We start from the raw sequence: 27,884 nt of genomic DNA, 5'->3' as shown, positions 1-27,884 counted from the left end.
GGTAAAAATGTTTATTCTCAAAGCTGGAGGAGGCTCAGACAGCTGGATCTGATGTTGTTTTCCAAGGTGGTGGCAACAACCCATAGAATCACATAAGCAACATTTATGCCATAGTTGCTATTAGCAACTATGCTAGATTGAAATACTGGAATTTCCTTTGAACCATTTAAAGAACTTTAACTTAACCTTAAATATCTCTTAACTTTACTAGTTCTGGCACAGAAAATATTTTGTTGAATACACAATCCAGAAACATTGGCAGTGAGAATTTGGCAGCTATATTCCGTATTAACATGGATGATATGCAGAAGAAAAACTTTAATCCAGGCAGCATTATATTTCCCCCAAAATGTATTTTGCTAATGCAAATCAGCTGCATATGAGCCTAATTTGTAAGAGATAAAGGTTGGCCTGCAGCTCACTCAGAGCTGCCAGCCTCTCCCTAACCGTCTCTGACTCTCTCTCTTCGCTCTCTCTCTTCGCTCTCTCCCCAGCCTCTCTCTCCTGTATGTTTGGATGTTTTGGTGATTCCGTGATTGCTACCAGTTTCCAGCAGCCAAAACATAAATGTGTCAATGCGCTCACTGCTCTCGTGAAAACTAATGGAATGAACGAGCGTTGTTGGGGCTGTGGTGTAATTAGCTGGAGCTGCAGCGCCGCTCACCTGCGTGTCGGCTGCGCAGGTTTGGGCCGTGCTGGCTTGCTAAGTAAGTATTTGCACGCAAACTGGCGTTATTTGATCCACCTCAGTGTCAAGCGCTTCCATAACTTTAAAAATTGAAGAGGAGGAGGTTCTCTCATGGCTCTCAGCTGGCAGTTTGATTCAGATTTTATTATCCGTGCTTGGTTCTATAATAAGCAGGAACTGTCCTGTCCGATTAGGCATGCTCAGCGGCGCTCTCCGTCGGCCCCCTACTCGCTCCACCCCCCATGGCCCCTCCTTCGACTCCTTACTTAGTGAGAGGAGCTCCCAACAATCACCAGCCTCTCTCTCTCTCTCTCTCTCTCTCTCTCTCTGTGTGTCTGCTTGGGTATGGAGCAGGAGGGGAGTTGCCTCATACACTTAACCCATTACCTGCTGGAATCTCTCTTTCTCACCGCAGCCCCCCCCCACCCATTTCTGATGTTGGCCCTTGCCTGGGCCTATCCAGTCTTTTCCTCAGCCTGACAAGTTATTAGTAGTACAGATGATATATTAGTTCACTTTTATGTTAAGATTATCTTATCGCATCACATTTTATGAATTTTTATTATTAATAATATTATCATTATTATCATAACATTTATCTATAGTTTAAGTGTGTTATGTGAGAAATTTATAAAGCCACTTTTTAATTTATTTTATTTTTTCGGGGGAGGGGTAGGACTATTTTAAACTGGGTTGATACACTTTTGGAACGGAAATTTGTGTTTATATACACAATGAAGGAACATGACCAATTGAACAGTGTGGCTTAAGGTTGTGATGTTTTTTGGGAAGCTATATCAGGATTTGGCTGTCCAATGCTTGTTGGATTAAATTATTGTTGGCTTTTGTCTTTTCATGGGATTTGTTGACTATAAGAGAATATCACAGTCAACTTTTAAATAATTTATTCACTGGGCGTCCATATCTCATGAGTCAAAATGCTGGACGGTTACATTTAAACAGACAAAAGTTACTTAGTTGATCTGTAGTTTTCCTCTGTCATGTGATTGGTCCTTTGTTTCTCTCTGTCAGCAGATGTCATAACTAAGGTCCTGTGTTGTCATGACCCATGGGTGCACAATGACTTGGCATACACCAGAAACACTGGAGCTGACTCAATATTATATGATTAAAAAATCCCCAGAATATAAAATAACAATCACTTTTTAAGAAGACTTCTTAAAAAGGAGGCACATTTACATCCACTTATTTTTCCAGTGCAACATGTTATTATTACCACAATTAAAATAGCTAAAAACCATACAAGGATTTTATTTACATGTGGAGTGAAACTGGTATCACCACTATGAACCAAAAACCATTATAGACTCAAATTTGAGTTTTTGTTTTATGTTAAAACTTCATCTGACGTTACCATTGATTAAAAAATAATTACCACCCATGGGTTTTTATAAGCCTTTCAAATTCTTTTGTTTTGGAACTCAAAATGCAAAATGTGGCAGCTTTTCAAACCTCCTGCTGTTCTACACTAAAATAGTAACAGATAATGTAAAATATTGATCCTTGCTTTGTTTCAGATTCAGCCTTATGTCATATTTGAATATTTCACAGTCAAGTCAAACCATATTTTCTATGTTCTGTTAACGTGAGTGTGAATGAGGAGGCGTGTTGAAGTCCTGGAATATCTGAAGTGATGATGGGCTTGTTTGTTTTCTGGTACAGTTGGATTGCTTGCTGATTGCTCAGTCCAGTCAGTAGCTGGGCTGTTGACTGCTAGGCTATGATCAAACCCCTGGGGACAGACTGTCTCCAAACCAGCAGCGTGTGTGTTTGTGTACAAAGGTAGAAGAATGCTATATTTACAGTGGGACACCGCATGAAAGAACCATCTTTTTCTTCTGTGAACAAAGAAAAGCAAAATTATAAAGCTACAGCTGAAGAAAAAACTTCTTAGCTGACAATACCCTCAAGTGAGAGTTTCATCTAATTATATTAAAAAAAGGAAAAGTGCAGCACACAGTTTTTTGATATTTGTCAGCAGCCCACGGCTTACTTGAAAATACATTAGGTAATATTTTTTGATGCAAGGCTATTCAAAGTTGCAGTCAGTTTTGATTTAAACTTTTTTACAAAGGCCTCCTTTTTCATGCACAAGCCTTAATATTTAAAGGCGTTCATCACACATTTAAAGTATGCTCTTTCAATATTTATCCTTAATATTCAGAAATCTGATTTCTACAAAGTGTTATTTAATAAAAAAACGCTGGTGGTGTCTACAGTTGTGCCTGTCAATGTTTGGCACTAGGAGGCTTAAGAAAAAGTGCTGGCTATAAAGCAGCCTGATGAAATAACTTTAAGCCTCTCCCTTCTGCGGTGCTAGCTGCATTGCCTGAGGCAGCCAGGCTGCTGCTGATGTAGAGGATGTATAGCAGGATGTATATCTGCATATCTGTAGGGTACTCACCAACTCCTGGACAATTTCTCATAGGGCCAAACTTGATTAAACAGTATGCGAAAATCTGTTTTACAAAAAGCAACAATGAGAAAGAGGAAGTTACCTTGTGCACAGTTTGTTCACGTAATTTTTTTCACGGCACCAGAAAATTGACCCAGGACTCGTTTCCAGTAAATAGGACAAGCGTTGCATATGCTGTCTGCACATTTTGTCGTTTTCTGGGAGGGTGGGTTATGCAAGCCCCCTTTCACTGCTAATTCCATCAAAGCTTTGGGAGCAGTTCTAATTGGGTGTCTCTATTTTTGGTTGTCTTCCAGCCCTGTTTTGCTGCCTTTGAGAAAAGGCAGCGCAGCGAATGTAAAGCTTTGTGATAACAGGGCCATTCGCCACAGTACTGAGTTTGACCCTGCAACCAGCCTCCATGACGGATGTGAGATGATTCCTAGCCCTCCAGCTCAGCAAGACACACTCAGCACAACTCAAATACACTCTCTCAATCTCTCTCTCTCTTTCTCTCACTCACTTTCCTGTGTTCCCTGTTTTACTCTCCATCTCTCGTTCTCTCTCTCTGTGTCAGTCTCTGTTACTCTACAGATTGACTGCATGCTGTATGCTGTCTATTTAAAGCTGGTGCCATAACCACCCACTGCTGCTTTAAGAAGTGGTGACTCACCTAAACAGATCAGCCCAGTCGACGGTGTGTGTGTGTGTGTGCGCGTGTGTGGGTGCATGTGTTCGTGCGCATGTGTGTGAATGAGGGGATGTTATATCATCTCAGCTTTAGCTCTACTTTTCTCAGGCCTTCTCTGTTTGGTGACAAGTGCAGCTGTTTTGTAACGATAGCACTTGTCAGTGCGTCAAACCGGTATCTGCAGGATCCCCAGATTAATGCAAATACACTTACACACACACACACACACACATACACACACAATCTGTGCACTCACTGTTACTGAGTTATGTGCTATTCTGGGTGCATCCAGGGGACGTCCAGCTTATGGGAAAAGCAAATGAGCGAATTTGCATTTTCTCTACTTTGCTCAGTAATGGGATATATGTAAGGGAAAAATGAAGTGTCGATGAAGGTTGTGTGTCTGGGAAGACTAAGTATGGCTACCAATTAGAAACAAACAGGGCGATACGTATGGCGTGTTCTGTATCTGTGGCAAGAGCTTCCAGGCAGCCGGGCTGAGCAGTTTTCACTGCCATGTTTTTGAGTCTCCCCCTCACTTCTCTGCATTATTAAATAATCCCTGAATAATTCACCGCCTCTCGTATCAAACAAATATTTTTACAACTTGCACCTACAAATAGTTGAAGGGACAACCACTGTACCATATTTAGTCCTATGGAAGATGAAATTGTGGTTGCAGTGTTTGTTTATAATCTGAAATCTGTGTCCAGCTCCAGGCAGCTATGTGAACGATGGTGTAAGTGAGCTGCTGTTTGCTGCTGAATGCCATGAGTCATGTCCGGATGGGGAACTTTCACTCTCTCCGTAATATACAGTGTAACATACAGTATAATACCAGTGTGCCTCAGCTGGCACTATATGCTTCTCTGATGTTGATTCCAGCGAGCTCCATCGAAATGCATGGCAGCATGTGCCTGTGAATTTATACCATATGTGATATTTATTATATGTTTTGTCTCCATCTCATATTGCGTGTGTGTGTGATGACTATATAACACAAATAATGTTTTTTTTCCTGCTGACAGGTGCTCTTATGGAAGGTTTTTTTGTGTGTTTTTTTTTTATTTTTTTTAAATTTTTAAATTTTTTTTATGTAAAGCATGTTTATTGTTTGGAATTGAGACACATCAGAAGATTTTGGTTGACCAGCTGATGTGATGTGTCATCTCATCACCACTAGTTATAATGACAAGTGTATTTCTCCAGTGTGTTACTATGCAAACTCTGTGTGGTGAAGATTTTCAGATGCTGCCTTAGCAATGATAGGCGACGTCTAAATCCCAGCGATGACGCCGCAACGTCACGGCGGGTAAGGACCGACTTGTGTGCTGACTTGTTAGTCATGCTTTGATGCACAGTTTAAAGAGGACTCCAGGAAGCCTGGCACTTGCGCATGCGCTTCACACACACACACACACACACACACACACTGTTTTGCACAAAAGAGCACACAGCGGCTGAGTGCTTAAAAGGAAAGCAGCTGCATCATTTGGTAGTCTGACATGAAACTGTGGTCATGTTTCTATGAGGTGACTTCAGAACACAGTTAGAGAATTCATAAACACCGTCAACTTTAACACATTAAAGAAATAGCACCTCAGACTCACATGCTTTGTAAAAATGAGATATTCGTGGCTCCAAATTTAAGATAAATAACGTGTTATATTTTATCATATTATAGCCTGCTGTTTTATTCATGACTGCTTTTAAAATGTGTGTCCCATGATAAGCTAAAGTATGATGGTTGACACAATTACTGGTATGCACTTAAAAAGCTTATGGAAATTCTTCACTTTTTAAGTTAAAACCCAAAACCCATTTAAATTTTACATAAATTTGCAAAGAATCGTCCCAATTATGATTTCAAAATTAGGCCTGTAGTCTCTTTGGAGCGTCTGTGAAGCCTGATCTGTCATCATGTTCCCTGTACGGACGCTTTATAGAGCTACACACAAAGTTGGAACATATTTAAAACACAAGAACCTTTTTCAGTACATTTAGTATAAAAGTTTTTTATAAAATAACTTCTGCTGGTATATTGTGGGATACAGTTATTGAGTTAAGGTAGTCCAGGAAAAGTGATGATTTCATTATGCAACCTTTTATGAAAAAGAAAAGATATTTTAGTTGTAGCTTTATTTAATAGTATAATAAATAATGTTTTGAAATATTTATGAATCACAAAATTAGAAAAAGAACTCCCTTATCCCTTGTAATAATGTCATTATATTAAACTAACTACAGTATATACACTGAAAATAATGTTATATATTACTATGATAGATGTTATTATCCACTTATTTAAAAAATATATATATATATTGTAATAGTTACATGGTTTTGAAAATAATTTCTCATGACCACCTTTTCTCAGTAATGCTGTACCTCTGTTCAAATATAATATTGTTTATTGATGATATTTCTTAGGAAAAGAGTTAAAAAATAATCTAAAAATTGACAGTAAATCACCAACAAAACGCTCAGAGGCACTAAACATACTGTCAGTTAATTTGATATGAGCACAGTATGAGAACAATTTTTTTTTCTTAAATACTTTCCAAAATATTCACTTGCTACAATTATTTTGACATTGCCTTTGTGATATGTGAATTTTTAAAATGCAAATCATTCCCTGAATTTGAAAAAAAAAAAGAAAAAAGATTTTTATTTGGAATTGCCAACATTCATGTAATGTGCCCTGTGTAGACCTGCAGTGTGATTTCCGAATGGAAAGCAATGCATGAAATATCATTAATCCAGACCTCTAAACATGCTTTTTTTAAATAAATTTTTAAATAAATAAACATGAAGTGAAAATAACTGGGATCATTACAGCTGTTTTTCAGGCCAACGTGTGTGCGACCCACACTGGCCTGATGCCAAATATTTGGAAGCGGCGCTCTGCACAGTCCATTTATTAGAAAGGTGCTGGCTCATTATTTAGCACGACTCCAGCAAACTCTCAGCAGCTGCAGCCGCTCTCTCTTCACATGCAATAAAGTTTGCTGCCTCATGTGGGGGATCTCTCCCTCTTTTTGAAGCAGACTTTTTTGGTCCATAATTTATACATTTACCTTACTTGCTTCTGCGTGCGTTGGCCTCCTGCATTTTTTAAAGGCCGGGTATTGAGGGATTTTCTGTCATGCTCTCTTGCTTTGTTCTGATCACGCAAGCTGCAGCCATCCCACATACGGGAACACTGGCAAAAACAGAGGCCCAACTCATGCCACCTAGCCGGAACAGACACACACATGCATAGACACACATGCACAGTGTCATGCTAACAAATAGTCAACACACCACACGCTGAGAGAGGAAGGCCCGGCTCCCTTCAGCTAAGACTCTCGGACAGGCTGTCTCGTGCCATCGCGTGAGTGTTTTTCACACAAGCGCACACCAAACTGAGCCATCCATGTGTGTCTCAGCAAGCGAAGGGGTGTTGAATCTTCCTCTCACACCCATGCATGCAGAAGCAGTCCACCTCCTCTGCTCCCTGAGGAGGACACATGGCAGACAAGAATAGAGAGAGAGGGAGAGCCCGAGATGAACAGATTAAGGAAACACACAGATAGTTCCTGGATAAAGTCCTACTACTGAAGTATTCTCTCTTCTCACACAACAGTGCCTAAACATAAAAAAAACAAAAAAAATATAAACATACATGACATAAATAAATAATAAATTCATTATCATTCCACCCTCTACAGTTTATGCATTCCTGTAATGTGGTACATAAATTCACTCTTTACCACTTACAGGCCTATATGTATTTTACTGTGTGGGATTTTTGTGTTCAGTTTAATGAGGGATGACTGGAAATGATTTAATGTGGAGTGTTAGAGTTTATATGAGAATCCAGGTTACAAGTTAAAAGTTATGTGGTTCAAGCCAACAGATCAGTTAACTATATTACTGCAACAGGTTCAGCACACAATTCGAAAAACCTATAATAACCTGTAATAATCAAACTTTTTTTTTTTTTTTTTTTCCCCATTCACCAGGTAAACAATTAATATTCAAACATACTGTGTGACAGTTTTATATATTCAGGGAGTATTTTGCCATTTTGATTGAGACACACACCACATAATTGTGTAAACTTAAAATGTATCAATTTTATCATATTTTATTATATTAAATTAAATGTTATAAGGTATAATTGCTTTACTTACTTTCAATGTGGTGCAGTTTGGTGCACTAAAGTGACTTTACATTTTGCAAAACTTTTCAAAGCATTCCTGATATTTAAACTCAATTTTACTAAATAACCATGCTGATGTAGCATGTAATCATTTTGTATTGTCACCGATCTCCTGTACTGTTTCAGTCATTATGCATTGTATAATCACACCACACTGCGGCATGAAAAAAGCAAAGAAATAAATTACTTAATACTTAATACAGGAAATAAAAAAACAAAACAAAAACAATTTGTCTTTTAATTTTGTGTTTATATATTTTACAGTGGAAAGCAAGACTGTGTAATGGAATGACAACCTAATATTCAAACTACAAACCTAAAGCAACATCTTGCAAATACAGGGGTTTACTCACTTGTTTCAGAGTTATCCCATTGCAAAATTCTCACTGAACGATTTACACATTTCTAAACTATTATTCTGTTCCTGTAAAGTGCTCTATAACTGTGTTAAAATACAAAATATTTAAACAAAATATATTCAATAAAACCATCTCAATCTCAAAACAACTTCTCAATATACTACTACACAATATAAATCATTTTGAAAATCAAATAAAAGTCCACATGTAAAATATATTTTTCAAATCTTACTCTCTACTTTAAAATTTTATGGCATAGTTTTCCATCAATTCTTACTGTATCTACAATAAGTAATTGTGATGCTTGCCTTTCTTAAATTTGGATATGTTTCTACACCCCTGTGCCCAAATTATATTCACTATGTATTTACTTACATCATGATATAGACCTAATATTACTATTATCATAATTATTTATCAATTTATTTAGACAAACCAAGCTAAATAAATACTTTTCTTAATTTCTATTTTCATTTATTCATTTTTGAATCATGTTTGTTTACAAATGTTACTCAGCTACACTGATATACACACATGTGAAACAGGCAGGGGTTCAGATTTATTAAGTCAAAAGAAAGAAAATGAAATTACTGACATAATGTGGAATCATCATTTTTCCTGTTTGAATTCCATCTGAACAGAAACATAGATTAATTTTTGCTTACTTTCCAAAGAAAGTCCCTGACGCCCCCTCCTCATCTCTTGGTCTTTCTCCCTCTCCCTCCTCCATGTGCTGTCATCTAGATTCCCTCCCTAACATGTAAATTTAGGTCAGGCCACAGTCTCCTCTCCGGGCTTCGCAGGAAAATGTGGAAATGGATTGTTTCACACCAGTTAATCTTATTGGGAGAGAGGGAGGGAGAAGTGAAAACAACAGGGACTAATGTGGAGTACAGGGGGAAAGGAGAGGAGGGGAGGAAAAGGACTGAGCAGTGGGTGTAAGCACAAAAAAACAGAAAGGAAGAGAAGTGGAGAGGAAGGCAAGAGCAGAAAGAAGATGGAATGGAGTGAAGGGGGGGGCAACGGGCAGAAGAGAAAGGAAAGTACAGGAGAAGAGGGAGAGGAGAGGAGATGCAGGCGAGGACAGAGGGATGGGCAGAAGACAACAGGAGGGAGGAGGAGGAGCAGAGAGGAAAAGAAAATAAAGCAGACAGAGGAAGAGGAGAGGAGTAGAGTTGCGAAAAGAGAAGAAGAAAGGGGTATGCTACTCACGTCTCATCTCAGAACTCTGCCAGCGTCACAGCTCTCAGTGCTGGCAGCTCGCATACTAACAGACAGGCCATATGGCTTCATTATCAGACACACACACAAACACAAACCCACACACACACACACACCATGCATGAGCACGCACCAGCCTCAACAAACTCATAACGCACATACACACACTTGAAGATGCATACTCGCGCGCACACACACATAAACACTACACACACTCAGGTGCAAACACTTGCAGGGAGAAGAGGAGGTGTGTGACGAATTGAATGAAGGGAGTGAGGAGGAGGATGTAATGGCACGGTGAGTTTTTCTACCTCCAGGGGCTCTGAGGGAGAGCAGAGCTGGCCCAATTACTGAGGCTTACATGGACACACACACATACATACACCCGTTACACACTCAGTCACGCACACCTATTCTCAGCAATCTGGGAGAACTGGGAGAATAAAATCATTATCAGATACAGGCAGAGCAAATATTTGGAATACAGTAGTGCAAATCACAGGCTTTATGTAGATATAGTAACTCCTCTAGTAGGCGCACATGCACACACATTCACACACAGAATTCAAGTGGACACCAGGGAGGACAAGCCTTTGAGCCGTGCAGGCGTTTGGGAAGAAGGGACTGGCTGGATAAGTTGTAGTCATTGCTGTGTAAACCACTTGACACATATTACAGTCATTAGTGTCATGATGGAGGGAATGGATGATCCTGGTCATGAGTCCCCAGGGGCTTAGTCGGGTGCCCAGTTGGGCCCCTCCCTAGAGGTCTCTGGAGGTGTCCTGGAAGCGCTCTCTGTGCTCTGTCTGTGTTGGAGTAGGGACGACTGTAAGTCATGGCAGGGATGAACAGGTGCAGACACACAGTGCTGGAGAGGTATCGTTGCATTGCATATCAATTGACATAAAAGCCAAAAAAAAAATAAATAAAATTGTCCTGACTTTGTTGTGAACCCATCAGTGCTTGTTGCTATGGAGACCATTCATCAGTTGATGACAAATTTTACATTACCTCAACTCAATGCAAATGCCATTGTGTTGGATGTAGAGTGAAAATGCTTGGCTGCACTTCCAGGTGATCCAGAAAACTACTGGTTTGACTATTTCCTCCTTTCTGTGTGATAGTGACCTTCGATGCTTCTGTTCGATGCAAATAAAAGCTACACAAAATGTGCTAAGTTTGTATATTTGCATTTTTTTGCAGACCAAATAATATCACTAAATTTGGCATAATTAAGCTATATTTTATTTTAATTTTCACCAGCGGTAGCTTATGTACGAAAATGTTCTGTTCTTTTTGTTAACACTGAATAATGAACAGACAAATTATTGATTTGTTTCAATGGAACTACTGTAATTAACTGGAGCATTTAAAAATATTGTAAGTTAACTTGTATGAGATTTAGCACAAAGTACTAAACATACAGTTAAAATAGTGGCTGACCTGGTAGAGCGTGTGCCACATAGGCTTCGTCCCATGGCCCCTTTACAGCATATCCCCTCTCTTTCTCCCTGACTTTCCTGTCACGCTCTCACTGTACTATCAGAATAAAGGCAAAAAAAAAATGCCCCAAAAAATAAGTTTAAAAACTATTTATTTCAAACTATAAATATCCATGTTGAATTAATTTTGCAAAGTGTATGTATTAGCCATTTTTGTGACATCTATTGAGCCCAGTAGTGGTTCTCACCCCATTTGCCTTATAACGCCTTGAAAAGAAGTAACAGCTACTTGTGAGCCATTGTTGTAGTTGCGTGACTCTGTGGGTTATGGTCAGTTCAACCGAGGAGTGATGTTTTACTGTTGTACTTTTTTAGGCCTGAAGATGTACAATTATTCAGTAATTCACAAGACAATAGCAAAGATTAGAGGAATGTCTAAAATAATAAATATAATTTTTTGTCCTCTTAACGATCACTGTGTGACCTCTCACAATCATCTTTCCACTGGACTGTGGCTTCATTGTGCGTATTATTATCAGTTTAAGATAATAATACAGATATGTCGATCATAGGTAGGTAACAGTTTCCACAGGTCCCTCTTCTTTCAAGTGTGTGTGATATTGTAAATGTGAAGTTTCCTTCGAAGCCTTATATTTCTCTCCCTCTGACTTTAACAACCGTCTATATGGAAATATCATCGAAACAAATGCATTTGCTCCTCTGTCTGTTTCTCATATTTTTGTCCCTACAGACACACACTGTTAATGAGCCGTAGTTCATGGTGTTTTTAATAACTATTTGATTGGTACAAGATGATTTACCACTGCTGTCTGTTATTGCTCTGTTGTAATCAGCATATTATTTCGAAATTAGCTGGAGAACGTGTTGAAGTGTTTTTAATAGATTTAACAGAGTCCTGCAGAGCAGCAGCCAGACATTTTTATCAGATGATGTGGTAAGTATAGATTTTTCTGTGGTTTCCTATTACAGTATACACCAGCTTATTGAATTCAACTAAGCATGTAATCCTGGAATCGCTGACTCCTCTTCATTTCAAATCACTTTGTAATTCACTTGACATTATTAGATACCAAGTCATATGTTATTCTAATATAATGAGTCAGTTGAATAGCTTGAAAACATATCAGCGGGACGTTTTGATGGTGCTGCATTGAGTTTACTTAGTGATCGTGTCTGTGAGTGAACTGGTCTGTGATGCAATAAGGTGGCATTAAGTTCGGTGACATTTAAATCATAAATTGCAGAGCAGACACACAAGCAAACACACACATCATATTAAAGGTGGACTTGTTTATTCTAGGTCGAGTTTATGTTTCCTTGTTGTCAAGACAGTGGATCATGAATGTACTCTAGACATTTGCATGTAGAATACATATATGTATATTGGACACAGTCATATAAAAAGAAATGACAAAGTTCTTTAATTTCATTTGCTTGATCCGCACAGCTTAGCTATAAAAGATCAGGCATTAAAAACAGTCCAAACTGAACATTTTGTTTAATTGCTCTCCATGCTGACAATGGTGAACGCTTTACAGACCCCCTGTTTCTATTGTTCAGGTTAATTCATCTGGGCCAAGTTATAGGAACAGATGAATGGACGCTGATGAAAAGAGAATGGAGCCCTGCAGTCTCAATCACCACCGGACGGGTGCTCTCATGGTTTGGGGTAGGGGGTGGGGGGGCGGTGCCTGTTGCCAGGATACTGGCTGGATCCAGTCTGGAGGTCCCGCTGTTTTATTGGACAACACGCTTGACCCTCCGGTGACCCCAAATTGCCCCCTGACCTGAGTAGTCACACCTAATCAATGCAGCCATGCACACGCTGACTCAGGGAAAGGATGGTGCTGCCTACCTGCTGGTAGAGACACAGAGCACTAAGCGGCACCACGGATCAATATCATACAAAGTGACATCTGCAACCATTTAAAATCACATTTCGTATAATTACTCTTTTTGATATGTTGTCATCAACATGACATGTGGCATCTGAAAAATGTGTTTTAAGTGGTTCCCTACCTAGAGAACTAAGGACTTTGGAACTGCAAAATAAACTGTAACATGCATGTGCGGTCTGTAGATATTCCAGTACATACTGTATGTGCACACATCCCTATTTATTGTAAACTTATAGATGTAAATGTTAGTTAAGAATGAGTGGAACAAAAAAAGTATCAATTTATACAATAAGAAAAAGCAAATAAACACTGAAAAGTCCAAAAGTTGGGGCTCAAAGGTCGATTACTCTCCCTGTGACTGTAAAGCAGTAATGTTTTTTTTATTTTTATTTTCTAAGGATGTCCTGCTATCACATTGGTTAAGACACATACAATAACAGCAATGTCCTTGGTTTGATTTCAGCAGGGGACCGTTGCTGCATGTCATACCCCTTTCTCTTGTTTATATTTTCACCATGAAAACTATCCAATGAAGGCTCCAACGCCAAAAAATAACCATAAAAAATCACCCTGAAGCGATCCAACACGGGTCAAAATGCCAAACAAAACCCCAACAAACAAACAAATAAAAATAAAAATATGTCTAAAAATTGTGCCATTCCCTCAAAGTGTGAGACAAAATGATTTAGTGCAAAGTTTGTGATGGAGGATTGGTTACTTGTAAATGTCTTAGTTTTGTCCCCAACTCACTTGAATCTTTTTGGGGTTTCTAGTCATTTTGGGCAAGAAGAACCAATGTTTTAAAGTATATTCCTTGAATATGCAGTTGTTGATGCTTTTAAAAACCAAATATAGTGCATATGTCTGCTGGGCGTGGTACACAGAGTATGAAACCCTACCTCTTGATCTGGCCTGTCACCAGTCTGTCAGCAAATACAAACCGCTCACTAATCCCATGGATTTTTTCATTCTGCGGCCTGACATGAAGAGAAATAGGACGACACGCCCAGCGATCTCTCAGATTGCTTTAGAGTGGCCAGCTGTCTCAGACAGTTCAGACTGGTGGGACAGCCAGGCCGGGCTCTGCACCCACACACACACTTCGAGAAAAACAGCAGAGAAAAACCAACGTACACCTACGCATAGAAGTTTAAGAGAGGAACTGAAAAGTCGGTTAACCGAAATCAAGACATCCCAAAAATCATTTCGATTTCCAGTGGATAGCAGTGAATGGATCCAGAAGCAAAAGGCATAGGAAATATTCCTGCCAGTGAAATGCTGAGTTAGTAATTAAGTTTAATAGTTTACCCTCTTCTCTTCTGTTATGTGATTGTGTGTTGATCAATCTTGCTTTTGGGGATAATTAAATTTTTAAAAGACTGAGAGTACAGTATTGGGTAGTCGGTAGTACCGCCATCAGTCAGCTGTTGGTTTCTGCTGTGCTCAGTCCATTGCGGCCTTGGCTTCTTTTTCCTCACAGCTTCCAGTCTGAAATATAAATCTGCAAAATCATTTTTTCTGGAAATTATTTTGTAGAAATTCCACTTCTTTTTCTGATGAATGAAAGGATTTTTGAGTCATTATGGTTCCATATTTAACCATAATGTATTCACACGGAAACATGGCGTATAAACTGTATATAGCACATGGTGCTGTACAGAACCATTCATGAGTTCATCGTGATGATTCACTAATGGAACGATCCTAAGGAGTCATTTTCCGGGGCAGTGGAGAATCTTTTTCTTGTGGCTCTGCAGTAATTATGAGAGCCTTCCTGAGCCAGACGGGACAGTTTACTGCACAAAGAGGTTTCCAGTTATTGTGGCTGGGAAAGCAGAGCGTGGAATAAGAGGAGAGTAGCTGGCAAGGATCCTCTGGCAGAAATCTAATCTGTTTGGATAAACACGACGTGCACCCAAGTATGGACAACGCCAAGTGCTCCGTTTTGACTCCATATGCAATAACAACAGATTTCCGAGGGCCTGGTCAACATCCAGCTTGTTTGAGCCTCATCTTTAACATTTAGTAACAGCTGACTACAAGTTTAGGGTCACATTCCTTTTTACCACATCAAGGGAGTTGCAGCAAAGATCATCCTGAAAAAATAGTTTTAAAAGTTTTAAAACCAGCACATCCCTTTAAAAAGAAAAAAGAAAATAATTATTGAAGTGATTCATTTAAAAAAGAAAAAATCATATTAAATGTTGAAACTTCCGATATTTTTCAGATCTTGTGGGACATTTTCCCCCTCGCAGTCTAATACAATTATCCACTCCTGTGTGTGAGCACAGCAAAACATACCACCTCACTGTTTCATCAGTATTTCATTGACATGAATATTTCTGTCTACAGAATATTCTACACTCACACAAAAGAATATAAAAAAGTGATCGATGAATGAGGTAAAGTTAGCTGAGACGGCCTCGCTTCAGACTCGAATGAAAATCCCACCCTGAGGAGAGGAGACTGGTGCTTGTGATTTCTCTTTGACATAAAAACTACTTTTGTGGCCCACTTATTCTTCCTTTTTCTGTAAGAAGATTTGAAACCTTGCTGTGAATATCTCCAGGTTGGGCAGAACTGTTATTGCGGCTGGATTTTGCTTCCAGATATAATTTATCAGCACAAATCAGCCGGCCTATTGGAATGATTAGAAGGTTTGTCTTGGCCACTGAGGCTATACAACCCACCCACCTTGCCAGCTAACCAATCTATTCACCTGACCACAGCACCTCTGCTCGCATAAATCTGCTGGACTGCTCTGCTTCTGCCTGCTGGCTCTTTTTTTTTTTTACTACATGTGCGTCTCGCTGTGTGGTTTTACATTCATGTATATTTGCATGCATGCATCTCTGTGTGGAGAGTTAAGTTTATGACCCAAGCCCGCCATGTCTGTATTGAAACATTTCTTCTTAGAGACGGATTGGAGGTTTCCTGATCCGGGGCGTGCCACGCACATCCATCACAGCGGTGGTCTGGTTTCCTGGTGATTTAGGACTTACCGAAGCGGCCCTGCTGGCCACTGTTCTCCGACCACAGCCATTCCATCACCCTCCCACCTCCCAGTCTTAATATCACGGCACTGACAGCCAGGAGCTCAGCCCATCGCTCTGTATCTCTCTCTACGTGGTGTGTGTTTTATCAGTAACACTGATTAATCTGAACGTCTGAAGAACAAATTGAGTGGGTTTGGGACCAAAACTGTATCTGTTCGAGTCTGATTCAGGGAATACAATGCACTTTGTTTGAAAATATATGTATTGTAGTATTTTATAATTTGATTTGTCTCCTCGATTTGTGTTGCATAACTATTCGCCACCCTCCTTTCTGCACAATGTCCCGAGATGGGCTAAAAAATATTTTAGCACATAAGATATAATTCCTGTCAGAGTTTGTTCATTTGAAGTTGGAGTGCATACGCCCACACATCCTCTCCAGAAGTGTTTAAGTTGAGTCTGTTTCAAGTAATATCAGTGTATTGAGAGTACAGTCGGATCGTCCTCGGCTCCGGGCTTGGATTTTTTTTTTTTTTTTTTTTTTGGAGTGCCGGCTGTCCGTTTACACAAAGCGGATTTTGCATCAGCCAGCTTAGAAGTGAGCGTTGCTTTGAAGTGCTCTAATCCTTCCTCTACCTTCAGACAACCTCTCCTGAGCCACTGCAGAGTCATAGTGCCAGCTAACTGCAGGGGCAGGACAGCCCACACCACTTAACCTCAGGTACATACAGTAGTATACACACATGTACCTGCAGGATAATGATCATTCACGTAACGGCGCATAACCTCGCAGACATGCAGTACAATCTAGACCAAAATAATTTTCCAGAGTGAGTAAATGGTTCTTTGAGATTATATATGAAAAATGCAGTAAATAAACTTCATAGTTCATCTAAAAAAATTACTAAACTTTATGGCTTGTGAGTGATTAAGAGGAAGTGCCTTATCTATAAACAAAATATTCATTTTCATTTTTCTCTAAATTGTTTTATCTGAGCCCCCAAGGAAAGCTATAATTTTATAAAAATAAATGAAAAGACTAGAAAGCAAAAAAGGATAGAAATTTGTATAATTGTGTGTTTATTCTTTTTTTGCCATTCTTTTAATGATTTCATATATCTACAGATTAATCTTGTGACCATATGAGGGGTTGGAATTTCCAGCTTTGGGAGCAGTGCTCTATGGCACTGTGCTAAAATGATCTTACATAGGGTTTCATGTGCTGTGGAAAACAATCAATATCAAATATTCTAAATAAGCCATACTCACTTTTTTCCAGTTTATTTGTGTTGATTTTGCTGTTGTTTTAATTTGAATTTGGTTATGCAAGTCAGATCATTCTGGGAGGAATGTTTTTCTAACAGAACCACCACCCGAACCAAACAACCCCTGAAGACGAGGAATTTACATAAGCACACATTCGCATATGCATGTGAATGGAAACAAGCACATACAGTACATTTGGAACTTCCTCACAAACACACACGTCCACATGTGACTCGACACCAAAGCAGGCAGAACTCTTACATCAGATCCAGCCGAAGGCCCCGAATTCAGTGTCAGTGAAACTCCTGCGCTCCATTGAAGAGGCAGAGCTGTCAGACTGGGTGGCATAACCGAGCTGACAGCCTGCTGTGGGCTGCTGCTCTTTATTCGCCAGACAGAGATCAGCAATTTTCAATTTCCTCCTTGCCGCACGCTTAAGCCCACACACTACCAGGACACCCTTCAACAACAAAGGCCAACTTCTATGACTGCGGAAGATGACTAACAATTGGACCGAGCGATGGATTATCCAATCCGGGCTGTTGTTGTTGGTGGGTGGTCTGACTCTTTACATACTCCTCTCCCCTTGGCCCAGAGTTTTAACCAATCCCCTGCCAGATGGGGTCACTAAAGTCTCACCAACAGCACCCCTATTGGTCGGGGTTGTTCATGGAGTAATAGTGCTGAGAGGAGAACAATGAATGACATCAATAATACACCATGCCAGCCCTATGCTGTGTGAGTGTGCGTTCTGGTCAATATATTTCAATCCAGCTGTTCACTAATACTGTAGACTCATGAATAATCCACATTCCTCTTTTGTTGTCCTTGTCTGACCATGTGTGTGTGTGTGTGTGTGTGCGTGCGTGCGTGTGTGCTCGTTCCCTACCCAGTGCTGGAAGCAGACGGTGTATATTGGCTGCTTCTCTCTCTCTCTCCCCTCTCTGTGCGCCAGTTCTCCGTCTGAAAGGAATCTCAGGCTTTCAAGGTTCTTTTTGTGAACTGCTCATCAAAGCCTCCACAAACGCTCTACTGCCGATTTTGAAGTCTGTATCCTTCTTTTACTTTGGATGAGATCTTCTGGTCATGGTTCTGTGGCTCTCTCTCCTCATTTTTTAAAATTATATGTATGAGCTCCAATGCAAATGAGGCCACTGTTTTTCTGGACAAGGCAGCAGATTGATTTAAATCGACCGGTACTATTGATTTCCATACCTGGCCTTCTCACTCATACTTTATTTCCTTTTTCCACCTTTTCAGATATTTCTGTTGTCTCTGTAATCTACTGAGTACAAAAAAAACCCCCAAAACTTTTAATTATTTCATGTAGGCATGTGTGTTATTACACAATAGATTTAAGAACATTCCTTGACTTGACAATATTTGTCTTAACATTTTTCTTCGCAATTCCTCCCCATAATAATAATAATAATAATAACGATAACTAATTAAGTGTCCCGCGTTGCTTCCATAAATAAATATCCATGCCCACTCCCAGGATTCCTGTCTTTCCCCCCTCTGGATGACAATCCCAGCATTCCTCTCCAGCAGAAGGATAACCAATATGGTTGAGTTTTTCCTCCCTTGCCGGGCTCTCTGATGATTTGGCCAGACAGCCAGTGGAAAATTGGAAACTGAAAATTTTTTGGGGGATGGATGGGTAAAAAGAAAAACACTGGCAGGACAATAGGGAACGATGGAACTAGCTTATCCCCATGAACACACAGACAGTAAGATGACACTTCCCCTCCCTCCGAAATGCTGAAGACATGCTTTGTCATTCCCCTAATTGGATGTGATTACATTGTAACTGGGAGGGAATGATCCCACTCGCTGGCAGGGGTGCATCGGGGTGATTGTTCTATTACAAATTACCTCTTATTGAATTAATTTTCATTGAATAAAAATTGGCAGAGACTACATGTATCATCAAGTAGCATCACTGCATTGTTTGGACACAACTGTGACAGTGGGTGGATAATTTGCCACTCGCAAAACAAAGAATACAACAAAATGTGAGGCTGATGCTTACCTTACTGTAAATGAATTCAGTTCTGATGAAACAGCATCCCCAGGCGCTCATTAATTACCTCTATGTTGGCAAATGCATACAACTTCTATTGTCCTGTGTGGTCCAGAATGGACGATATGATTCTTCCTGTAGATGGTGCCATTATAGCAACTCTCCCAAATTTTTAAACTCCTAAATGACTTCAAAGGTTAGTCGCATATGCTACAAAAATCAGAGAGATATCTTTTGGTCACTTTTCCATTATCTACCTCATTACAATCAATTGTTTTTCAGTCTCTTCTGTTCAAGTGCAGACAACTGCAGCAGGTGAGGTAGGAAAAAAAAGCTGGCCCAGGAAATCAGGCTGTAAGCTGTGGATGTTTACAGCAGACAGTTTGGCTTGTAATTTTTTTACCAGCTGCAAATACGGGGCTGGTCTTGTTCTCACCTTTTGAGTCTCTGTGTGTGTGTGTGTGTGTGTGTGTGTGTGTGTGTGTGTGTGTGTGAGTGAGTGAGTGAGTGAGAGTGTCGTCATGGTAAAATGTGGTCCTGGAGACACCTACACCGGGAACACACTGCCTGGTGTTGTGTATGCGTGGCAGCTGCCGTCGCGGACCTGCTGCAGAGAGGCAGGCGTGTGTGTTCACATGGCTGCATCTCTGCTGTGTCGCTGCTAGTGCCAACTCTATCTCTCTAAATAGATTTTGCAGGTTACTGGAATGTTGGATTTCTTTTCATTATAAATTAATTTCTTATTTATTTTTGACAGAAAACATCACTAAAGTGCCAATGTCTCCACATGCAGTTACTAAAATGGTTTAAAAATACAGGCGATTTTGAAGATGGCTGTGGTACGACCCATGAGTACTGAATTCTCATGCAATAATTTAGTAACCATTTATTACGTTTGATGAATAGTATTGTAATCTATAACTTACAAGTGCTATGCTTAAGTTTGTCAGTAGAGGAGCCAAAGCTCAATGTTATATTTTTTTCCTATATTTTATGTTTTCCACTATTTCTTATTTCTGTTAATGGAAATATTCCCTTACCGTAAGATTCTGTAGAAAATGTTATAATAAATATATTTTTTTTATACCTCAGTCTGTTCTGTATAGGTCTACTGATTCTTAGACAGACAGATGGAGCGAGCTGTTTTTAAGGAGCGAGGGCTGTTGTGGGAGCACTGGGGTGTCAGGTGTGACTGTGTGGCAATTGCAAATGGTTTACATGGGTCAGGTAGGAGGACCAGCCCTGTAAGTTGTTATAAGCAGTTTTCTTTAAATTTTTATGCTATTATTTCAATTTATTTTGGTAACAGAAATGCCATTTGAAGCTCAAGTTAAATGTATTGTGTATGAATATGAAATACACAGTAATAATCAGCTGTCTCCGTTAACTTGCACTGGTTGATCCTACCTCAGTGCACAAAGCCCTTTAATGTCTAAATAGTAGAATCAGGCACCGTCAGTTACTATCACAGTTAAACTGTCATCATAAACTTCAACTCTTTCTTGGCAAGCAAGAGAAAGCATTTCTATGTCGGATGTGTCTGCCAGAGGCAATTTTCTCATCTGCTGTAATAGATGAGGAGATGATGATAAGGAGGAAGTGAAAGTATCAGGTAAGCAATTAAACCCAAGCGCCCTCTTGTCATCCTCCTCTCATCTCCTTTAGTTCTTCCTCCTCCTCCTCCTCCCCCTCCTCTGTGCTGCTCAGCATTCATTAGGCCCGGCTTCCCCAAACACTGTTTTATCTACAGGAAACTTTACTGTGTTGAACTCCTGATCACCCTGATAAACCGCCAGGCTAATTAAACAGAGGCCTCATACAATGTGTTCCTGCATGTGTATATGCATATTTATGTGTGTATGTGCGTGTGTAATCCATGGAGTGTGTCTCTTTATCTCCTCTCCAGTTCCTCCCCCTCTCTCTCTCTCTTTCTCTCTCTCCTTGTCTGTCGGGCTCAGGGAAATGATGCTGAATGCTGAATGCTGAAAATATGGCACACGCTGAAAGCAGCATTTAAATCTTGACAGTGGCTGGGATTAGCTAGGTAACGAGGAGGACAGCTTGGGAAAAACAAGCCGGCGAGGTGAACTCGAGGACAGTGAGGCGGAGGAGGAAGATTCTGGATCTCGGGCGCATGGAAAAATGGGACAAATTTCGCTCTAAGTTTCATAATTATCCCCGAAACTATCTCTACTTTTTTTTTTTTTTTTTAAAGTTTCACTTTGAAGTTTTTCCCACTTTTAATGATTGTCAAGCTTTTTTCAATGTCCTCCCACCCTAAACCTAAGCTCGAATGGCCTGAAGTTTTAAAGTCCTCTCGTGGTCATTATCTGTGAGAAAGACACCAAAGTGACTTACAAGAAACACTTGAAGGAAACTCGGGCTTCCTTTAATATTTCACATCCCCCCCACCCCCCCACCCCCTTTTTTTAATCAGCTCACATGTGCTGTGCTAAAAGCAAACATGATCCTGGTTGCGTCTTCGCCCCCTACTATTGCCTTCGGACTGCAGCCAACTAAATCATAATCCTCTCTCCTATGAGTCCTCTGCAAACCTTGACTTGATGAACATGTGCTGAACTGACTCTGTGGGCTTCCTCTTTGGTCCGGAGAGAGGATGAGGTGGAGAGAAAACGTGAGCTGGAGAAAGATTGAGAAAGAGAGTGGGGGAGAGAAGAACTTTCCAATTAAGCTGCTCTCCAAGAAGGGCACATTGTCTGACATGAGCATGTGCGCATAAGGGCAAAAATGCACATACAGTACATACACTTGGCTCCATGATGGACTTGTGGTTCCTTGGCTGGGCAAAAGAAAGGAAATAGGAGGTTACACCATATGCCAGCCTGCCTGTGTGCGAATTGCATATGCATAGCTTAATGTTTTATGTATGAGCTGTTATGCAATCTCTATGTCAGGGCCTTACAGTGCGGCTGCATTTCTATGCAGACAGCATAGGCAGTTTTTTTTTTTTTTTTTTTCCATTTCATATTCCAGGCTTTGCATTGACATACACTGATATATATTCCATCATGTCAGTCACAGCAGAGACGCAAGCTTAAGTGGTATGAAAGAAGGGCAATCCAACCTCAACTCAGCTGACACATACTTAACTTACGCTGTTTACAATCCTCTCAGGCCGAAAAAAACCCATATAGGGTAAATTCATTGCGTACAACTGTATAGAGCCAGTTGTATTCCAGAGGAGTATTGAATATCATGTCATGGTTTACAGAAAGTACTGTGTGCTTGTAAAGGCTTTAAAATCACTGACTGGAAATCATGAAGTAGTTAACCAAACTTTTTATCAGTCTTTATTCCACATCAGAGGGAGTCTGTGATCCCAGTCATCTACTAATGTGGCCACATTTACATTTTTGTAAGGTTAAACTTTAGATACTTTATACAATAGTGTAAGTAAAGAACTGTAGATAGTAGACCTACTGTACTGTGTGTTTTCACATGGCCTTTTATTGACTTGTTTTTATTGTATATTTTAGTTTGGATCTTATAATTTGTGTTTCTGTTTTTATTGTAAAGTACTTTGTAACTTTGTTTTTGACAGGTGCTATATAAATAAAGTTATTATTGTTATTATTGTTATTATTATATCGTATTTCTCCAGAGCCTTTGTGAATTTTTCTGCTATAAAGGTTATTTCCGTTGCAAATGTATGACTCTAATCAGGTCACTTCATTGACCAGTCAGTCTTTGAGTTTAGTTTCAGAGCAGAACCGTTTCACCCTGTCAGCAGGTTGTCTTGTTTTATGGAAAGATTTTAGGACCTGATGTTAGACTGTGACCAACTTATTATGGTGTTTTCTCTTCCACTGTTTTATTATCTGAGCTTCTTTCCTTCTCACGGCAGAACACTATTTTTCCAGGTTTTGTGCAGTCTCAGTTGTCTCTGACTCTTATCTGCTGAGAGTCAGCCAAGTGCCAGAATCATTCTTTCTCTTATTCTTACACAACCTTGAGGCTTAATTCACATCCCATATTACAAGTGTCAAATGACAGTTTGACAAATAAAATGTTTCTCACGCTCACTCTTGCATCTACATATTATTGTTCATTCTTGGTTTAAATAAACAGTGTGTGTGCTGCAGATTTAGTGATGACAGTGATACTTTGGCCAGGAAATTGCCCATGCATGCTACTCCAGCATTTTTAAAAATGTATTGTTTTCATGGTAAACAAACTTTTGGGTACACGGACAAACATGTTTAATGCACTTGTTATACCCATTAAAGTTTGCAGTCTTTTTTGCTGTGCTCCCACTGCATGCCAGCAGCTGCCCTCTAGAGTTTCACTGTGCATTTGCTTCCTCATTCATATTAAGGTAGCACACATAACACAAGCAATACAGGCACCAGCTAAACAATGCATTTCTCTACAGAATCAGCGGTCAAAAACTCCACAGGGTACATTTAAATTTGACCATTTCCAAAACTACATCCTCACACACAGGCACACGCGCACAAAACTGAGTTAGTGGAGGCTAGGATAAAGTATTTGGTGGTGTTGGATGTGGTATGTGCAGCGACGATTGATCTCTCTGCTTTAAGACTCTGTCAGCATGGAAGTTATGATGGTTTAATCTCTCTGTGACTCCCAGGGTTCAGCTTGCTCACTGATGTCCTGAGGCCTGGGGTTTGATACCAAGATTTTTGGACTGAAGCTGTCGATAGCTGACATTTTGAAAAGTAAACATATATTTCACCTGACCATGTTCACGCAAAAACAGTTTCAGGTATCTGGTACTTCGGCTATCCAGAACTAATACTGATCAAAAATTGGCATCCATATAATTACACATTAGAATCATCTTGAGGGTTTCCCGAGGATTGGCATAGTATTGATGAAGTCTGCAATTAATCAAAACATCACATTGATTGTATTAATGGGGGGTGATACTGACAGGTATCTTCACTTTCAAAGTGAAAGGCCTCTTTTGGCCCCATTTATCAGTCCAACCTTAGTTGTCAGTGATGTGTCTGTGCTTTGCTGCTGTCACTTTACTGTCTTGTCAAAGAGAAGCCCACAGAGAGAGCACAGACAAGCCCTCTGAACTCTACCACTCGCTGGTTCAAACCCTGACACATCAAGCGCGCACACACACATACACACACACACACGCTTGACAGACTGACAGAGTCAGCTTCTGGCATACTGACCAGTAGATGACCATGGAAAATGATACACAAGGTCACTTAGTTTTTATTAGTTTCAGTACACTTAGTGACATTGTAAAACTACAATATTGCCTTTTTAGTTTTCAGCTGCTAATCTAGCTCTGGGTCAGTCATAGCTCAGCATTCAATCAAACAACTTATTTCTTCAATCCATGAACAACTATTTTGAAAATATTATCCTTCCACAGTGATTTCTTTGCTCAGTGTTGCTCTTTCCTTTGACCAGATGAGCTTTGTATTGTTCATGTTTTTCTTTGGTAAACAAATGACTGAAAATGATTGGAAACATTAATATTTGTCATGGCAAAAATCTGTCAGCTTCACCATAAAAGCTTGAATTGTCTGTCTTTGACTTAATTATTCTCCATGATGAATGGTAAAAAAAGAAAAAAGTAAGATATAAGAAGAGTCACATGTTTTTATTCCCAACTGCCAACAACAATGGCGGCACCGTAGAATGAAGCAGAAAATGCGATAATGACAGAGCAGACGTGAGAATAAGGATGATGTTGGCTTGTGAGAGGTATATTAGAGGACAGGACAGATGTAGGGAGGCGTTGCTGTGAGGCAACAACAACATAATCGACTCAGGAACATTGAACGCTCCCCTGTTACCGTGTCCTCTTATCCTTGTGGCTCAGCGGCAGCCTTTGTTATTTCTACAATAGTGGCGTTGTGCTGGCATGTCATGCTTTCACAGTCATTGTTTCTCACCTTTAGCTCGGCGGCGAGGGAGGATGTCCCTGTGGAAAAGACTGTGGCCTCTCGTCACGTTCGTCTCTCATTAAACCATTCTCTCTCTCTCTCTCTCTCTCTCTCTCCCTCTTTGTTCGAACCCTTTTCTGTCCACAAATTTCTAATTACTGTTATTAGTGATTATTGTCTGTCTTGTCTTCTCAAGTGGACACACAATATCTTCAAATTTACAATGCAAATGGCTCAAAAGCAACTCATCCGCTGGATTGAAAATTGGTTTTTGATCTTTCGGTTACCTGTTCATTTCTACGTATGACGGCCTCTCCCCCTTTGTCCTTTAATATCTCTTTCTTCTTCTTTTCCTCTCACCCACATCACCCATGTGGTACTGGTGATATGTCTGAGTCAGGGGACTAGACACATTCACTCACACGTACGCATACACACACACACACACACACACACACTCATTACTGAGCAGCAGCTGGAGTCTGAGGCAGTATTAATCCTATTTCTGCTTGTTAATGGGATTATGTCTTTTAATTAAAGGCAAGTAGAGAGCAATTATGAGCAGTGAGAGGATGTGGCACAGTTCACTGTCGTGTCATCGTGTCAGTATTCAAGGTGCTCTCACGCAGGTGGACTTGGACACAGTGCTGCTTGGATGTTTTTGGGGCATTGCAAATATAGCTTCACTCCTTTTAATTCTGTGTTCATCTTTATTTGTTCATCCATTTTCTTAGCAACTACAGAACTGCGAAATGTTGCAGTCAGCTCAAGGCTTGATATGTTACTGGTGTATCGTTTTGATATATTTAATATTTATAACTGTAAGTTACACAGCTACCAGTACTGGCAGTCACATACATTTCTGTACCCCTCAAGAGGAAAGCCAGTCACTGAGTAGGTGTGTGAGAAAATTCTAATACCTCACAGGGGAGGCTCCTTCTCAGTTTTTCCCTTCTGCCGGGTTTGTATTGGCAAACTCCGGTAGAGAGGTATTTAAACAGAGGCCAAGTGGGGATTGGGGAGCAGCAGCTGCGTAGATAGGTGAGTGGTTCACGTGATGGGCTGAGGAGGGTACTCTGAAGACAACTGGTGGGCGGCTCTGGAAGAACAGAAAATGACTGTTTTGCCTGAGGTCAGTTGTTTTGCCCTTGATTAACTTAATACCGCATTGATATTCAGGACAACACACATGTTGAGGACAACATACGTGCATCCGTTATTTCTTAAGTAATCAAGATAAACAGCAGTTTTATTATATTCACTAACTAGATGTATTATGACCACTTGTCTGGCACATTGGGTGTATGTTATGGCCATCCTTTTACAATTAATGCAATGCTACATGGCGCCATTGCTTGCCCAATTAAGGTAGGAGCTTACCTACTCTCAAACTACAACCTTAACCTTAAATTGCTATTAGTTAGTGGCTGTGGCTGTACTGACTAGGGCTGTCACATTCTATTTGTGTAAGAACCAGTAGATTAATATTTATTTTAAATGTTAAAAACTTGTGTCCTTACATAAAATCACATTTCTAAAGGGCTTTCTTATAAGACTAAAGGTGACTATCTAGTTTTTAATAAAAGATCAATTGGACTTCAGCCACGACATGAAAAACACAGTGGAGAAAAAAACAAAAGTTTGCACACACCCATTTTAATGAATATTTTAGTATGTTTCTACAGCTGCTTGGATGCACGTCATGTTAGGATGAAACTAAAATGTTGCCATTGACAAGCTTGTAGGGTTGGGATCATTTACCCCTCACTGTGTCCCACAAAACAGTGATTCCATTAGTGAGGTGAGAGCAGGTCTCTGTGATATGTTTCACTGCATCAAAATCCACTTAGAGGCATCTTAAAGGGGAAAGTGACACTAGAGCGGCGTAGAAAGCTGCAGTTGTTACAGTGGCACTGATAGAGTTAGAGAGAGAGGAGAGTTACACCTCTCCTTTAATCACATCTACCAGCCGAGAACTCGCTAATGTGTCACCGTAGGACATGCACCACTGCACACACAGGTACTGTGTGTGTGTGTGCTCAAGACACACACACAGACCAGAATTTTATTTGTCAGAGGGCTTAGATGCTGTCTCAGGTCGTATACAAAGGAGATTTGAGACTTTTACCTTTTTTTGTTTTACATGGACTCTAGGTTAGTATAAGCTGTGGTAGCAAAGGACACTCTCAACTGCATTTTGGAAGTGTTTCTTTAAATGAAGAAAACATTTTGACCTGTGGTTTTTGTCAGAAAAAGATATTACATGTGAACACAGTCTTACTTTGTTTAGCAGTGAAGCCACATAAGGTACTAACGTTAGTTTAGTTTTTATGTAAGGTCAACTGGCTGACGTAACTTACTACATGAATATCCATGTCATTTAGCGAGGTTAGCAATTTCTTGAATTGTAAATAATAATAATAATAATACATTTTATTTAAAGGCGCCTTTCTTGGCACTCAAGGACACCGTAAAATAGACTACGTTAGTTCTATCATCTCTCTATCTGTCATCCACAAGAATTATAGACAAAAAATGTTCATACTTCATTTATTCTTATACCAATGTCTTGGAACTTGTTTATCTGAGTTGACTGTATCCGGTCAGCTGTTTGATTAGCTTGTCGATGAGCACCTGTTACTAGACAATCTGGGCTGAACAACCAGGTAGGGTCCAGGACCAGATTTTCAGGGGTTAAATCGGCCCAAGCCTAAATCTGTATAGTAGGGAAAACCCTGCACACACCAACACCCATATACTGTACA

The sequence above is a fragment of the Seriola dumerili genome, unplaced genomic scaffold, assembly GCF_002260705.1.
Source record: "Seriola dumerili isolate Sdu_G_001 unplaced genomic scaffold, Sdu_1.0 BDQW01000052.1, whole genome shotgun sequence".
Taxonomy (NCBI): domain Eukaryota; kingdom Metazoa; phylum Chordata; class Actinopteri; order Carangiformes; family Carangidae; genus Seriola; species Seriola dumerili.
The sequence above is the reverse complement of the archived record's forward strand: the minus strand, read 5'-3'. Positions refer to the sequence as shown.